Source organism: Lissotriton vulgaris, chromosome 12, assembly GCF_964263255.1.
Source record: "Lissotriton vulgaris chromosome 12, aLisVul1.2, whole genome shotgun sequence".
Classification (NCBI taxonomy): Eukaryota; Metazoa; Chordata; class Amphibia; order Caudata; family Salamandridae; genus Lissotriton; species Lissotriton vulgaris.
Window position 1 is genome coordinate 703,921,765 of NC_141700.1, and position 18,827 is coordinate 703,940,591.

Sequence of the window (18,827 nt, forward strand, 5' to 3'; positions counted from 1 at the left end):
TGGGTTCAAAAGTGCATGTAGAAACAGCTGTATGGACAGTTGACTGTGTGCATGAGTATATTGGTGAGTGAATGGATATCTCAGTTCTACATGTCAAAGTAAGTACATATGTAAAGCACACTCCATGTGAGAGTTGACATATATAAATAACTGAACATAAGAGTCAGTGAATGTGAGAGTGGCTGTATGAATCATTGTGAACTTGTATCAAGGATTGTATAAGAGAGTAAATATGTGTTAGTATATGTTTGAATAAGTAAGGTGTGTATAACTGTATAGTTAAGGAAATGGAAATGTGATTGATTCTTTGCATGACTGAATAGGTGTGTGAGTAACTCCATGGATGTGTGACAGTCTGTGAGTGCCTGTTTACACTGAGTGTATCAAAGGTTATATTAGAGTCTGAAGATGTATTATCACATAAATGATATCATCAGTGATGTAATCAGTAATGTCAAATGAGATGTCAGTGATGTCATCAGTGATGTCATTTGAGATGTCATCAGTGATGTCATCAGTGATGTCATTTGAGATGTCATCAGTGATGTCATCAGTGATGTCACTGACCATGTCATGAATGATGTAATATGTGACATCATTAGCAGTGGATTGCGGGTCCGCGATATATAGTTAGTGCAACTAACTATATATGGAATTTCAATGGTTTTGTGCAAATAAAATAAGGTTTTTTAAATGCTAATCCCTAACTATATATGGTCTATAACCTATGGTTTTTTCAGTGAATTTTCAAGGTTTTGTAAATGCAAATTCCTAACTATATATGGTCTATAACCTATGGTTTTTTCTGTGAATTTCATTGGTTTTTTAAAAGCTAATATCTATAGCTGTAAAATATATTCTTTATTAAGTGACGTATCACGTAGCCCGTGAGACGCCTCATGATGCATCGCATAACCGTGACGTATCGTCTCTGCAGCGCAAACCAAACCCAAAACGTAAGCGCGCCAGAACACGCTTAAAGATATATATATATTTTTTAACCTTAATTAGACAAAATCCACACGTGCACATATCACAAACGTTCAAAAAACACAATATGTCGGACTCCCGTTACGCTGCCGGTTAGCTGCCCGGTTAACGTACCAGGAAGCACCTTTACCGCGAAAATCGCAAATTTTTTTTTTTCACCCCCCAGGGAACTTTAATAGCCCCCTCATCAATCCTAGGGGTTCAGGAGGGGTCTGCCTTACCCCTTTCATTCATTTACACCTTTTTTTTTTCCACCTCTTGTCTCTCGATCCCACAGAGAGACAAGATGGCGGCCGCTCCAGACTGTTTACAATGATAACAGCCAATCAGCTTCTCCTCAGACTCCCGTTACACTGCCGATTAGCTTCCCGGTAGCTGCCCGGTTAGCTGCCCAGTTCGCGTACCAAGACGCGTCTCTACGGCGAAAAATTCGGATTTTTTTGTTTGTTTTTTTTTGGCCCCACGTGGTTTTATAATATCCCCCTCATAAATCCTAGGGGGTCAGAAGGGGTCTACCTTGCCCTCTTTCCTTCATTTCCCCCTTTGTTTTGGCCTCCTCTTGTCTCTCGATCCTACCGAGAGACAAGATGGCGGCCGCTCCGGACTGTTTACAATATTGACAGCCAATCAGCTACTCCTCAGACTCCCGTTACACTGCCGGTTAGCTTCCCGGTTAGCTGCCCGGTTAGCTGCCCGGTTCGCGTACCAAGACGCGTCTCTACGGCGAAAAAATCGGATTTTTTTTTTTGGGTTACACTGCCGGTTAGCTTCCCGGTTAGCTGCCCGGTTAGCTGCCCGGTTCGCGAACCAAGACGCGTCTCTACGGCGAAAAAATCGGATTTTTTTTTTTTTTGGGTTACACTGACGGTTAGCTTCCCGGTTAGCTGCCCGGTTAGCTGCCCGGTTCGCGAACCAAGACGCGTCTCTACGGCGAAAAAATCGGATTTTTTTTTTTTTTTTTTTGGGCCCGGCGTGGCTCTATAATATCCCCCTCATCAATCCCAGGGGGTCAGGAGGGGTCTACCTTGCCCCCTTTCCTTCATTTCCCCCTTTGTTTTGGCCTCCTCTTGTCTCTCGATCCTACCGAGAGACAAGATGGCGGCCGCACCGGACTGTTTAGAATGTTGACAGACACCGGAGAGCCAATCAGCTTCGCTTTGCAAAGTTCCGATACGCGAAAAGTTCGCGAACCGGAGCGCTGCCCGGAGCGCTGTTACAGATATATATCTTGATTTAAACGTTAATTTCTCAAAATCCACTGAAGCACATATATTGAGACCTAGCAAAGGCACATCGGGCTAACAGTCCCTACAATTTTGCCAAGTTTCGTGGAAATCCATTCAGCCGTTCGGGCTAAAAGTGAGTCCAACCGCCCTATGGAAATTAACATGGGAAAAACGCGTTTTGGGACCCCCCTTTTTTCTCGGCCCCCCCTTGACGAACCCCCCCCAAATTTTCAGGAGCTGCTCAGAAACAAAATGTGCCATTTTCCTGAAAATTTCAGCCGATTCCGTCCACAAACGCCAAAGTTATTAGACATAGAATTTTCAAAAGTCCCATAGGAAAAAAATCCTAACTATATATACCTACTGGCTATCGCCAGTAGGTAATATATATATATATGTATGTATGTATGTATGTATGTATGTATATATATATATATATATATATATATATATATATATATATATATATATATATATATATATATATACAGATTCCTGGCAGTCAAATCGCTAATAAATCAGCATAACACCAGAGTCGGGGCCCAAATGTTCGTTCAAGATGCAATATTTATTGGCACACGGAAAACCCAACGCGTTTCAAAGCTTTCGCCTCTTGTTCACGTGAACAAGAGGCGAAAGCTTTGAAACGCGTTGGGTTTTCCGTGTGCCAATAAATATTGCATCTTGAACGAACATTTGGGCCCCGACTCTGGTGTTATGCTGATTTATTAGCGATTTGACTGCCAGGAATCTGTTTATGTTTGGGAGGTGGCGATCCCGCCGGGAGCCTGCTGAGGAAAGCGGCGAGAGTTAAACGCCAAACAAGTGTGTATTTATATATATATATATATATATATATATATATATATATATATATATATATATATATATATATATATATATATATATATATTACCTACTGGCGGTCGCCAGTAGGTAGTTATAGTTAGGATCTACTTTCCATAGGAAGTCCGCAACATTCTATTGGGAATAACTTTAGCGCCGGTGGACGAATCTTCGTGAATTTCTCAACATCCGTGGCCCACTCCGCACCGCTCCTTCCCTGAAAATGTGGGGGGGGATTCGTCAAGCCGGGGCCGAGATAAAAGGGGGGTCCCAAAACGTGTTTTCTCCATGTTAATTTCCATAGGGCGGTCGAACTCACTTTTAGCCCGAACGGCTGACTGGATTTCCACCAAACTTGGCGAAACTGTAGGGACTGGTACCCCGATGTGCCTTTGCTATGTCTCAAGATATATGCTCCAGTGGTTTTACGAAAATTAACTTTGAAAAAATAGATATTGGGCTACATTGGGCTATATATATGTTAGAGCCCAAATGTAGCCCAATGTAGCCCAGTGTAGCCCAAAGATGGCCACCAGAGACAAAAAAAAACAAATGTAGCCCAAATATCAGCCAGATGTAGCTCAACTATAGCCCAATGACAGAATGTCCCAGAGAGTTTTAAAGAACAACTAGAGCGCTAACAGTCTTACTTATGACAAAAGTATGGCACACCTGAAGTCATCTTGATTGGAATAAAGTGTTAACACTTAAAACATTTAATTTGCAAAGGAACAAAATGAGGGGGTTCATTTTGCCATAGAAATTATGATTAGTAATGAAGAAAGAAAAATTAGGGCACATTTTGAGTGACTTCTCAAATCCTCTTATATTTCATTAAAAAAATTCTGATATGCAGTCTCCCAAGATGGCCACCAGAGACAAAAGAGCCCAAATATAATATCAGCCAGATGTAGCCCAACTATAGCCCAATGACAGAATGTCCTAGAGTGTTCTAAAGAACAACTAGAACGCTAACAGTCTTACTTATGACAAAAGTATGGCACACCTGAAGTCATCTTGATTGGAATGAAGTGGTAACACTTAATACATTTAATTTGAAAAGGAACAAAATGAGGGGTTTCATTTTGCCATAGAAATGTTATATATATATGGAGTAATGACTATTGGTTGATCACTTTAGAAGTATCATCGCTGTATACCAGCATAGTGCATGCAGATGGGTTAAGGGCTGTTGAGTTTTTCTTGGGCAAGCAGCCAATTGAACTAGCCGAGCACAACAAAATGTTGCTTACCATGATTAGCTTCTGTTTACATCATAACCATTTCATGTTCCTAAATCAGTACTATCAGCAGGTTAGAGGTGTCGCCATGGGGGCCTGTTTCTCTCCCAGTTATGCCTGTCTTCATATGGGTTACTGGGAGAGACAGGTCCTCAATGGTGTTCACCGGGAGATCTGTACCCGCCATATCATACGATGGTACAGGTACATCGATGATATTTTAATGATCTGGCGGGGGACACATGAGGAGGCGGTAAAATTCATTGATGCCCTGAATACAAATTCATTCAATTTGTCTTTCACATCACATATCAGTCAGAAGGAAGCTCACTTTCTTGACGTAACTTTGGAGGTCAGTCAGGACAGATTAGAAACTAAACTTTATAGGAAGCCTACTGCGGGCAATACTGTACTGCACGCGGGTAGCCATCATCCCCCGCACCTGATTCGAAGCATCCCCTACGGGGAAATGCTTAGAATTTGGCGTGTTTGCAGTACAGACACCCACTGCAAAGCAGCACAGGCTGCCAGCAAACAAAGGTTTCTGGCGAGAGGCTATGCGGAAAACCTAATCGACATAGCAATCAGAAAAGCCAATGTCCTGTCCCGCAGCAATGCACTGATCCACAAGAAAGCACAGAGGGCCACAAATCCCGGTGGTATCCAACCAGTTAGACTTATATGGACCTACAACAGCCAACACGGGGCACTGAGAAAGATAATCAACCAACACTGGAACTTGATCAAGCTAGATCCAGTAATCGGTGAACACATGCCCAATAAACCAGCTATCACCTTCAGAAAAGCATACTCGTTACAGGATGCTGTAGTCAAATCTAGCCCGGAGGTGATTCCACCTAAAAACTGGTTAGCAGCAAGCCGAGGATTTAGAAAGTGGTCAAGCTGCAAGGCATGCTCACAAGGGCTCAACAAAACCGAGTTCCTAACAGCATTTTCTACAGTGCCTCGTAAGATCAACAAACAGTTGACATGCAAAACGGAGTATGTGGTCTATGTGCTGGAGTGCCCATGTGGCCTGCAATATATTGGTAGTACCAAATTGCAGGTCCACAAAAGGGTACTCCAGCACATCAGGGCCATTAACACCAACGATGCCACATACCCGGTTGCAAGGCATTTCAAGGAGCACCACAACAACGACAGTGGACTCCTCAGATACTATGCGATAGACTCTGTAGGTCCTCTAAGGAGAGGTGGCAATAGAGATGGGATTCTAAGGGCACTAGAGACCAGGTACATCCTGGAAATGGACAGCAAGACCCCCAATGGTCTCAACTCTACGGAGGACTTTACACGTGTCTATAGATGTCCCTGTTTATTATCTTTAGGTATACCATCTCCTCACCTGTCCATTTGTGGTTGGTATAGCAGATAAAATGCTCACTATTCATTGTACATTACTGGTGACTATTACAACTGTATATGAAACAAACAACTAAGTTAAATAGTTAAACTTGAGGAGTAATGTACTTACATGTTATTTTCTATCAGAAGTCGCATCAGGCTGTATGTAAATAACAATTTCAGTAACTATTGTTTTTAATCACACTTGTTCTCAAATTGCATTCGCATACTATAGTACTATGGTGTTAGGAGGAGTCATGGCAAGCGCGCGGAATTGATGTTGTTCAATTTTTTAAACATGCGAGTTTCAATTGAAATATATTAGTCATAAGTAGACTTACATGTAGGTGAGGAGAAAATCAGACAAGCCTATTTATCCGATCAATTTACTGCTATCAAATTGCATATGTAAATATTGCTATTGAGGCATATGATATGTTTCTTGTAAATAGTTGTAAATATATGAAATGCTCTGTATGTGTTTTACAATGACATAGGATTTCTTATGTCATGTATTTATTCATTTGTCGGATAAAATTGTATTTAAACAGTTATTAACAAAATAGGCAGCACATGAATTGTCCCATCTTCCCACATTGATCGCAAGATGCTTTCTATAGCCATTATGGACACTCCCCCATAAATCACCCAGCCAACCAAAATGTACTATTTTGAATGCACTAGCACTTTAAATTCACGCAACTCTCTCGGTGCGTCATGTGACCAAGGCCTCTGCGAAGGCCGAAACGTTATGCTGTCGTGGTGTACTGAGGAATAAAAAAACTCACCTGCACCCTGGGTCTTCCGTTCTCTTCCTGTTGATGGCTCTGGATGGTGGGCACGTCGCTGAGAGTGTACGAGTGCCAAAATATATATATATATATATATATATATATATATATATATATATATATATATATATATATATATATATATATATATATATATATATATATATATATATATATATATATATATAAATATATATATATATATATACATATATATATATATATATATATATATGTATATATATATATATATATATATATATATATATATATATATATATATATATATATATATATATATATATATATATATATATTCACTGAAAAAACCATAGGTTTCACACCAGTTATAGTTAGGAATTAGCATTTAAAAAACCTATTAAATTCACTGACAAAACCATAGGTTTCACACCAGTTATAGTTAGGTGGAAATTTTACTAGCATAAAACCATTGAAATTCCCACGTTATAGTTAGTTGGACTCACTATAACTTGCGCGTGCAATGCTGATGACGTCACATATTACATCACTCATGACATGGTCAGTGACAACACTCATGACATCACTGATGACACATTTATTGTAGAATCGGAGGGTTTAATTTACGGTTTCAGATGCATTTTTTCACAAAAAATGGTGATACTAGGATTATTTATGCTCTTGCTTTCTTCTTGCATAAATTAAAAGTTTTTGTGGAATGGTGGCAGTACTTGGCCGCCGTTGATAACTACCTAATGTACTCAAGCGGCCGTGTTGACAGATAGTCTCTGTGACTTTGTACACATTCTTTACTCTTTGACTTTTTAACTCTAAGACCATTATAACTTGGCCGCTAGACATACGCGAAAGTAAGACACTGAGATCAGGTCCTTTCCATTCAGGTACGAACGGGAGCATTTCCTTAAAATAGGAGCCCCGGTACTCGTTTTCGCATTCAGGAGAAGCAGAGGATTAGGGTAGGTCCGATTAGCAGGTCGCATGCAGGAACTTTGGAGATTACGGCTGGATGCCTAACCTAAAAACGCTGCCATAGCACATGTGATCCTGTTAATTTGACCTGTATCTACCCCACTCTCGAATTTCTAGTTATGCATGCCTGAGTGTTGCACCTCTGCGTTATCCTAGGGAGCATTTTTATCCCAAGTTTTAGGTAAAACTACATCTTACAATATGTTAGACGTACGCAATGGAACATAACCACGTTCTTGTTTAACAATCCTACAACCACTTATAAGACGCTGCATGCATTTTGGTGATCTGGTATGTGCACAAACAGTTTGTTGTCTCACTCGGCTATTTATGCTGGGTGCGCAATGGCTCCTTAATTTACGATGTTTGTGCCATTCACACAGTGCAATTGTATTTCATGCTGCATGCCATGTTTTTAAGTGATCTACTACATATCTGTTAAACAGGGGCACCAGTCTCTACTTTTTAAGGCTGGTACTTCCTCCTAATGAAACAAGAAGATGAGATGTTGTCATTTTTAGAATGAACGATGCCTCCAGGTCTCACTGTAGTCTATACTGTATGTGTTATATCCTTTCATACATGTCTGGATGCCATTTTGGCCAAGGACGCACAGTTCGGTCCACAATAAGAGACATCCTGGTTAATAAGATGCTCTAATGCCAGGAACATGATGATCTTGTTACTATACTATTTTCTTTTCCTAACAGGTTGGACAGCCAACATGACACAAGTAGGTACCACTTATAGGGCACCACTATTGACACCTTGTGGGGTATGAAGATTCACCTGCTATTATTCGCCCCGAAGAAGCGCCAAGGATCCTCCTGATGACTAGGAGCACGAAACATGCTGATGGACTAGAGTTGGACCCTAATGAAGGAATTCTTATTAGGCGACCAGGGTTTCTTATGACCCAGTCAGTAGCAACAACTTGAACACCTAACATCACCCCACTTAGAATCTAACTTGCATTCATCATACGGCATACCAAAAACAGATCTCCATCAAAGTGAGCCTTTGGTGGACCTGTTGAACATTGCATCGCCGGCCCAACCAGGAGCAGTAAGCAATGAAGCATGACATCCCTTTGGGATGTGTGAGGGCAACATGAAACAGTCTTCCTGACTGCTTCTTTTTATGTCTTAACTATGTTCAACCTGCACATATCATCTCTTCGCTTTCTCTTTAAGAACAGTGACCCCACTATCCGTCTGTAGCACTTGGAAGGAGTCCGACACTCTGTCACAGTCCTTACAGACCTTAGGAATGTAGGATTCCTTACCACGGATCCATATCGATGACAGACTAGGAGGATTCACTTCTTTTCTGATATGACACATTTGAATCAGGAGAACAGAACACTAAGGTTGACGCTAAGCATGGGCGAATTTTGCGAATCTGGCGTTCGCGAATTTGCGTATTTGCGAAATCGCAATCCGCAAAATCCGCGAATTCTCGCGAATTTCTTTTTTTTTGTGTTCGCAAGGGTTTCTGCCAGTTCGCGAGGGTTTTGTACCAGTTTGCAATTGCGAACTTACTTGTCGGCTCGCAACGGTCGCGACTATGTTGTTTCTACGTCTGGTTCATCATCACAGGTTCACAGCACCCTCTGTTTCACCACTGCCACCCTGTTTCACCCATGCCACCCTCTGGTACATCAATGCCACCCTCTGGTTCATCAATGCCACCCTCTGGTTCATCACTGTAGATTATGGGGTTGGAAAGCAAGCACACCTGCCCTGCTTCAACTGACATGAATCAATTTGGGGTTGATTTATTAATGTGTCACTGTTTTAAAATTCCAGTCTGGCACCTGCTTCCTTATCTGTAATTTACTTTCTGTTGCAGTGCAATTTTTTTCCAGGACCTTTGTGGCCTACTTGTACCTATTCTATGAGCCTGCTGTGAGGGTCAGAGCAGGGTCATAGAATTGTTGCAACTAGCAACTGAACTCTGGAGGGGCCCCAGTCAGGAAGCACTACAGGGAATGGTTACTAATGATGAGTTTGAACTTTTGCACCTGCTGAGTGCTTTCAGTTTTGCAAAACTAGTTTTTCTGCAATTTCGCGGGATTCGCGTGGCACGAACTTGCGCGAGATCGAATTCGGAAGCCGCGAATTTGTGCGAATATGCGATTTGTTTTTTTGCGGCGTGTTAGTTCGCAAGGTTTTGTGCGTTTTAGCGTGCCGCTTGTAGCGCAACGGCGCGAAGTTACCCTCACGGTCGTTCACGGGCGCGGCCATCTTGTTTGCATGACGTATTTCCGTTTCCGGGCGTGATGTGTAATCTCGCAAAGTGTGCGGCTCGCTAGTAAAATTTTGCGTGTGATCGCGAGGAAAATCTCGCACGAACTTACCCACGCGGTCGTGAACGGACGTGGCCATCTTGTTTCTCATTCATTGCTATGGTTCTGGGCATGCTTTCTGTATCCTCTCTGAATCTCTGCCATCCTTTGCTTGTTTGAAGTTTTTTTTAATCTGTTTTACTTATTATCTATCCCTCTATTTTTCTAGCTCTATATTTTTGTGTTTTCTGCTACTTTTGGTTAATTTTAAACTACTTTTTTAAACTCTTTTCTTTTCTTCTTCCCTATTCTATTTCTTCTTTATTATTTAGCTTCCTTTCTGCCCAGACCATGGTAAAGGGAGCCGGGAAGCATCCTGAGAAGGGGAAGGGTCCCGCACCCCGTGCCCGGCTCCCGTGCGGGCGTTTGAGGGGGGAGCAGGTCACAGCCCGGGAGATCTTCAGCCCGGAGGAGGTGGCCGCACTAGTTTTTTATTTTCAGCGCCGCCTCCCCAGGACCATCATGGCAGGCGGCAGGATCGCTAGCGGGTATGGGATCCAGGAGCGCCGGAAGCGGTGGGAGAAGGTGTGCCGGGCCATGTACCAACACTCTCGGGTCCGGCGCACCTAAAACCAGGCCACCCACCGTTGGACGGATGTCCTGGACCGGGAACGCGATCTGCTCGACCTGCTCGGCCTTGAGATCCCCGGGCTCGATGAGTAGTAGTAGCTATTTCTTTACTACTCTGTTTTCTCCTGGTCTGTGTGTTATTGTATTGCAATTTTTGGTTTTTTACCAAGAGCAATATTGCTGGTGACTACATTGTAGGTAAATTATATTTCAAAATCTTCTGTGCATTTCAGGTGCACTGCTCTCCTTCTCAGTAGAGTTGCTACTATGCTTATTTGTTTTCGATTTTGTGTTCATTTCATTGGCCTGTGAAATTATGTATGAGTGTAGTTTAAAGAACTGCGTAATGCTAGACACTAAGGGTCAGATTTTTAATTACCGGCGCATCCCTGCAAAGTTGCAGGGATGCGCCAGTAATTGTGCGCCACGACACCACCACCCATGGTGCGCCTATTTACAATACGAGATCGAAATTATAATGAGGTAACTACTTGCGGAAATTCTGTAGATATTTTCCGCGTGTTCTAGCCGAGCGGGCTGTAATCAACAAAAGTCAGCCCGCTCGGCTAGAACACGCGGAAAATATCTACAGAATTTCCGCGAATAGTTACCTCATTAAAACTCCGAGCCTGTACCTCTCGGCCAGAAATGCGGAAAATATCTACAGAATTTCAGCAAGTAGTTACCTCATTATAATTTCGATCTCGTACCAGTTATACTCCTTGAGAGGGAACACAATGTATGGTCAATAACACCACCAGTCACTGACCTCAAGGCAATTGAATGTGTCCCGCGTTCTAAAAAGTTAAGAAAGGCATTGACCCTAATGTGTTTAAAGATGTCCCATATTTTACAAGTTAAAGCTGCCCATTTACTAAGATGAATGTCGACCAAGCTGTTTTTCAAACAAGCTTCTATAGAATCACAGTAATACATGCCAGCAAAAACTAATTCAACAACCAATAGAACCAGCACATTCATCATTTTGTATACCGTTCACTTTAATAGGCTTATGAAAAACAGGAAGCGTTTTTAAAATCCAAGGCACCAGACGAGTGAGCAATCAATCGCACTTGCCACATAAAAACGAACATATAACTCGGTAAGTGAGGAATTTATAATAAGAATTAGACTTTACAATGATGGTATTATGATAATCCCAGAAAGAGTCCACTATACAATGTGTCTTATTTAATACACAGTGATTCCGAATTGACGAAGGGATCCAAGACTCCTTTTGATACTGACCTGAGAGTAAATTACGGTGGCTCCTCCGTGTTTAACTACATTACGTAGTTGCCTTATCACAGGTAAAAATAACATAAATGAAATATAACATAAACCATCAGATACCTTGGAATATCAGATAGAAAACTGTGGAAATTCTTCTCCCCTTATCAAGGTACTACATTATCATAAGAAACAGATTTATACAAGTTTCCAGTCGATCTAGAAGTCTTTTAAATTTAAATAAAAGCTTCAAAAATTCAGGTATTCGCTTACAAAAAATTTTTTGGGTTAACTTTGAAGACATTGGGCCCAATGTAGGTAAATCCCATTTACCGATTTTGAAATACCGAATGCTACCGAATCGGTATTTCAAAATCGGTAAATGGGATGTAGGTCCCAACATCTGGAATCGTTACTGATTCCTTACTAATGCGGTATTTACCGAATCGGTAAATACCGAATCGGTATTTGCTATTGAATCCTATGGGCCTTTGAAGCCCATAGGATTCAATTCAAATACCGATTCGGTATTTACTGAATCGGTAAATACCGATTTTGTCAAGGATGCAGGGGGTGTCACTTTGACACCCTCTAGCACCCCAAAAAACGGGCATGTGTGCAATGTGGCACACAGACAGGCCCTAAGGGCACATCTGTCTGTCACATGGCACATGTGTACATGCACAGATGTGCATGTACACAGGAATCGGTATTTTACCATGGATTTGTATTCCATGGTAAAATACCGATTCTGTAAGCCATGTGCCAATGCTACATTTGCTACCTACATTGCTTTTTCGGTAATTTTACCGAATCGGTAAATATTACCGAATCGGTAATTATTTTACTGATTCGGTACATATTACCGAATCGGTAAATTTACCGATTCGGTAATGATACCGATTCGGTAAAATTACCGAAAATGTGCCCTGACATCTCGATAGCCCTTTACCGATCGGAAACGGCCGAAAATCGGTATTTTCGGCCGATTCGGATCGGTAAAGGGCTACCTACATCTGGCCCATTGTCTTCAATCCAACTACCCCCCCTCTATTTATATAAAAAAGGTTTTTTCATAAGCACACAAAAGTGTATATGGGAGGGTACAAAGGGTGGTCCCTGCAGAGGAACAGGTCTAGGAGTCTATAGGGCCAAAAGAACACGAAAAAGAAAAAGAAACGTTATATATGTATTTCTGTATATCTGTCTAAGTACAAGATATCTAAAACACTGTTTTTAATTTTTTAGGTTGCAAATCAATTGTCAAAATGTCCTGATGAAGGTGTGACTATTGTAAACGAACAGCGAAACGCCGCGTCAACTCTTTCTTTTGACTGTTTTTTTATCACAAATCTTTTATTATGTGGAAAATGTATTTTAATGCATTTTAATAATTTAGATTGTAACCCTTAAGGGAGGTACTGTAATAAACTGTGTTTTTTATATATTTTTTATAGCTTTGGTGGATTTGTCTATTTTACAATATTTGGGTATACAGTATGAAAAGTGTTCTATATATTCATTTGCCACTATAATTTAATTGACAAATTAGGACTCCCCTCAGACCAGCACCCCCTCACACGTCTTGTTTCAGTCCGTATTTCTGACCCCATTTAGTAATAACAAACCACAGGGTCTCTTATTTGGTATTAAATTCAAGACACCCCACAGAAAGACTAGGCCCATGCACCACTCACTACCCCTGGTCAAAAGGCCCCAACAACAGCCCAAAAATCGAAAAACACAGAAGAATCAACACAATCCCATGCCATCCATGCCCTCCATGATGTTTAAATTCAAGACACCCCACAGTAAGACTAGGCCCATGCACCACTCACTACCCCTGGTCAAAAGGCCACAACAACAGCCCAAAAATCGAAAAACACAAAGAAATCAGCACAATCCCATGCCATCCATGCCCTCCATGATGTTTTAATTCAAGACACCCCACAGAAAGACTAGGCCCATGCACCACTCACTACCCCTGGGCATAATGGTTGGAAGCTAGGCAAAATGGTTGCAGGCCTAAGAACACTGCCTGTGTTCAAAATGGCCCCTTGCCTCCCAGCACATGGCCAGGACCTGCCTGTACCAGCACTCAAAATGGCCCCCACCCACATGGCCTGTCCCCATGAACACCCCAAAAAATCGAAAAACACAAAGAAATCAGCACAATCCCATGCCATCCATGCCCTCCATGATGTTTAAATTCAAGACACCCCACAGAAAGACTAGGCCCATGCACCACTCACTACCCCTGGTCAAAAGGCCACAACAACAGCCCAAAAATCGAAAAACACAGAAAAATCAGCACAATCCCATGCCATCCATGCCCTCCATGATGTTTAAATTCAAAACACCCAACAGAAAGACTAGGCCCATGCACCACTCACTACCCCTGGTCAAAAGGCCACAACAACAGCCCAAAAATCGAAAATTCCAAAATTGTAGTTGCAGCAACTGCAATGCCCCAAACAAACTTACTTGTGAAATTTCTAATCCAAAAGTGATCCAAAGAAAGTCAAAAAGGCCTCAAATCCAAATATCCAGCAGCATCCACAAAAAGATATCCTTCCAGGTCAAGAATCTGAATGAAAGTGACCAGCACATGAAGAAAGCACTGGGAGGAGCCTGCTGGACAGGAATAGGAAGTTGGAGACTGTGGGGCACTTCCTTCCTCCCCCCCCCCCAAAATGGACTCCTTGCAAAAAAAAGGGCAGGCAAATGTCAACCTGAGGAGTTATTCTGATAAAAATCATCATTTTCAGAGGGTTTATGCTGCTTGCTGGTGGATTTCTTGTGCAGAATTTCAAATTCTGCATTTCGCGAGTGCGAGATTGTTGCTGCCTGCCGCATCTAAGTGTTCACAATGGCGAACTCTTGCGATGCGTGCTGTGCAAGGTGGCAAGCCGCGATTACGTAATCGCGGTCGCCAAACTCCCGCGGGATCCCGCAGCAAGATTCAAAATGACGCAGCACTCGCAAAATATCGAGAAAAACAGTGCGGCAAACGCTGAATGACGGTAAGTGAACGCCGCACGCCGCAATATTGTATCACCAAGAAAAAAAATCCGCTGCGTGCGAATATGCGGATTTTCGGTAAATTCGCGAGAGTTCGCGGATTGCGAATTTACCGAAAATCCGCAAAATTCACGAGCGGAACGGATTTTCCGCCCATGCTTAGTTGACACTCAATCCCAGATCAAGGCTAGAGACAAGGAAGTGGAAGTTGACGGTATTCCCTTCCTACCTCCAGAAAAGATCCTATCTGTAGCTGAGCCAGTTCTGTAGATGGAGCTGCCTTCCTGGCTTCAAATCCATCCCATCCTTTCCAACACAGTATATATTTTCCTGAATGACTAACATGGCTTTTCACCACAATACTCAAGAATGTTTATCATAATGGTGCCATGATGGTTTCACAGAAGAACACTTCAGTGTCTGGAAAAATCTGGAGTTAAACATAGGATATACTTGGCAAAGCAATATGAAAAGGGATGCAATTGATTATGGAGGAAGTGGTAGAGTATATGCTACCTACTACTATATCAGCTGGATTATTACAACCTCTCCCAGTACCTCTTTTTCCTTGGCACACCTGTTTCAGTGATTTCATCAATGATTTACTTCCGAAAATTGCATACCATAATTTGGTCTGTATTGGATTTATACAATAAAGTGGCCCATTCTGTTCCACTGAAGACCATTCCTACAGCCCGAATCTATGTTTGAGGCCTTCATGGTCTATTAAACAACAAACATATGTTAAAACACCAACATAAGAACCCCCGTAAAATACATAAAAGATCTTCCTATAACATAACAACCTTTAAAAACCTTCCAAACACACACGTTATATCAAGGAATTGCATTTTATGGATCAACAGGATTGCATCACTTCTTTACCACATCCCATATTGTTTTTTAAAACGCTCCCAGAAATTAAATATATGCAATCAAACAATATATGTACATTAAAACTGCGTACCCTTAACCTGCATCTGCTCTTCCCGTCCACTTCTAAAATGTGTGCCAGATAAAAGAACTACATGTTTGCCAACATATTGAAAGGAAATCCATAACTACTGAAAGTGCAATTGTATTTTTTCTCATCCTATGATCAACAGAGTGATAGTCAACCAGAAATAACAAATCACAGCCTTATCAATAGCATTACTGTTTTTATACCCAAAAGGAACCCTTGTGGCTGGATCTGTTATCAATAGCTGTCATTGCTTATAATAATATCTTACATCCTGCCACATGGAATGCCTCCTTACATTGGGTGCTACGCATATTGTCCACAGGTTTTCTATTTTATACCATCCCTTTTGTTTGGTTCCAGAAGCCAACCATCTCATTTAGTCATAAAACAGAGTTGTTGGGAAATGTCCTCCGTGCTGCCGAAATCAAGCAAGCTGCCAGTTGGTTCTTTGATCATGATAGAATAGATAGTTCAAAAAAGATTTATAGACAATCCGTCTGGTTATCAACTGTAAACATCAACTTGGCAGGTATTTCAAATAAACTGAAGTTTTCTTATGTGGGTCCATATCCCATTGAGGAAAAGCATTACCCAGTGGCTGTTAGACCATCTTTAGCTCAACAATTCATCCAGTTTTTCAAATCTTCCTTTTCAAACCAGTCATCCTGCCCAACAGAGACTGTGAACAAACTAATAGACCTTCACCTCTCCAAGTAGGCAGGCATGAGGAATATGAAGTATGCCACCAAGGTCCTGAAAGGATGAGGTGTACAGTACTTGGTTGACTGCAAGGGATATAGGCTAAATTACTGATTTTGTTTAAATGTACGTAGTGTTCATGCCTCTTATTCGGTATGTTGTTTTTATGAAGAGTATTCGGCGGTCAGTAGACCTTCTCGGTTGGGAGGACAAACTGTAGAGGTGTCAAAGTGTCAGGCCCCTGCATATTCACACTGATCAAAACCACAGTCATTACCTTGTCTCCTCAGGTACCTGTTTTCAAGAGAACAAGTGAGGGTCTTTGAGGGTTGCTGTCAGGAGTGTGTGAGTCCTCAAGGCCATGATGATTATGGCCCTTGTGGTTGGGAGGTGGAGAGTCACCCACCAGACTACTGTTTAATACAGTGTGGGCAGGGGCAGACCCATCATAAAGTTTCGCCCACCAGGATACGCAAGACTGCCAAAGCACCTTCCCGATCCGGAGCCATTCCCCTTTTGAAGGTATAAAAACCCAGCTAGAAGAATAGTAGTCTTTGCAACTTCCTCCTTCTTTTGAGTATTTTGCCAAACCTACTACCTGCTGCCTGCTTCTTTTAGCAGCTAATTCTGGGCTGGACTGTTCCTTCTCAGAACTTTATTATGTTTCATTTTCTCAATCAATTTTCAAGAGCAGCCTGACTGTTATGTCTTTATGACAACCCCACTCAATTTCTGTGTTCTTTCAGTCCGTAATTTTCCTATAATACTCTTACTTCCAACAAGAAGTCCTTTTTCGTTATTTAGCCTGGTGAGTACTCTTTCATGTTATGCTCTTGGAGTTGCCTTTAGGAAATCTTTCAACAACATCATCACACTCAAGAATACAAGCCAAGAGTTAGCACCACACCACACCACACCATCTGGCCGTTAGGAGTGCACAAAAAATGTGGCTGTTTCTCTTCAGCATACATTCTCTAGCCATTGTCTTCCCCAATATTCACCTTTGTAAGCAGTAATATGCCACTGGTTGGTGAATGCTCCACTGTATAAAAGACCATACCATAACAATATATGAGCATACTCTAAATTCTGGCAGATGTACTGCTTTGTATGAAAGCAGTGTGATCGTTGCGCTCATTGCCTTCTTCAAAGTCAGTATGTGGTGTGTTATGTCTCATCATACACCCTGCCTGTGGACAGTAGGCAGAATCGGTCCGTGTTCCCCATAGGTACCTTGAGGACAGTTGCTGCCATGTGGCCAAGCTCTTCTAGGCCCCCTTGTGCCCCAGCATCTGACTAAATTTCCACTACACTCTCCAGAACAGGACAGAGTTGACATGTGGACGGGCTGTTCTTGCCCCTCGCATAGCTGGTGTGTTAGTGTGTGGCCAGCTTCCTTCTAGTTGGCCCGCTCTTCACACCCATCTCAGTGAGGACAGTGGCAGTCATGTGAGAAGATACTCTCTGCACCCTTCGGAACAGCAGTTAGCATGTGGGTGGGCTCTTCCTCGCTGACCCTATAGGACAGTAGGTAGCAGATAGCTAGGTTCTGTCTCCCTGATCCCCTGCGAGGTTGTAGTTAGCATGGAGCCAGGCTGCTGCTTCCTCTATAGAAGAAAAGTTACCCTGGGGCCAGACTCTTCCTGTTCTTGTAGAGGCAATAGTTTTCGCGTGGTTGGACACTTCTTTCTTCTCCCCATATGGTTGGTAGTTAGCATGTGGTTAGCTTCTTCTTGTCCTCATAGTAACAGTAGTTAGGATGTGGGCGGCCTCTTCCTGCCCTCATAGGGACAGTAATTAAGGTGTAGCTGGCCTCCTCCTGTCCTCACAGGGACAGTAGTTAGCATGTGACCAAGCTCCCTCTCCCTGGAGCCCCAAGGCACGATTTTGCAGAGGGTAAACAAATCCTGAGCCTGCCTCTTCCTGCCCTTTGCGAGGTTCATGGTTGTTAGGTTTGCGCAAGACAAATACTACATAGATACATAAAGATAATAAAAAGGTGAAAACCTAGGACATTGTGATGTGCGATCCCGAATCTCAAGCTAAACCGTAAAAGAATGTTTTTTCTAAGAAATATAGAGGGGTTCTGACTGTGTCATAAGTGTGTGTGTTGGGGGGAGGAGGGTTGATTTATTCGTATCCCCCTGCTTCGTCGCAGCTGAGATTTAAGGCTTGTTTAATTCAGGAGGGGCCTGTCCTTTGCTGGCCCGCGTGTGTTTGAAGCGCACGGCATTAGCATTTAAAGACGGCAGTGCACTCGGCAGCGTTTCCCTCAATTAACCCTTCCCTGATGCCTGGGGCTAATCGCTTTACAATGACAAATATAAATCAACACGGTCTTTTATCAGAGAAGTGCGTAGGGAGCACGGCCACGTCACAGCTCCCATCCCAAAAAAGGCAATCGGAGATTACCATGGTTCCGCCGCAGTGTCCTTCCTCGCGAGGTGAATGAGAGTAGGTGTGCGCCTCAGAGCTGTGTGTGAGTCCGTATGAGCGATGCGTGTAAGCGCTATCTCCTACCTGTAAGGTGGCGTCTGCGGGTGAGAGAAAATTAAGAGTAATAAAAGT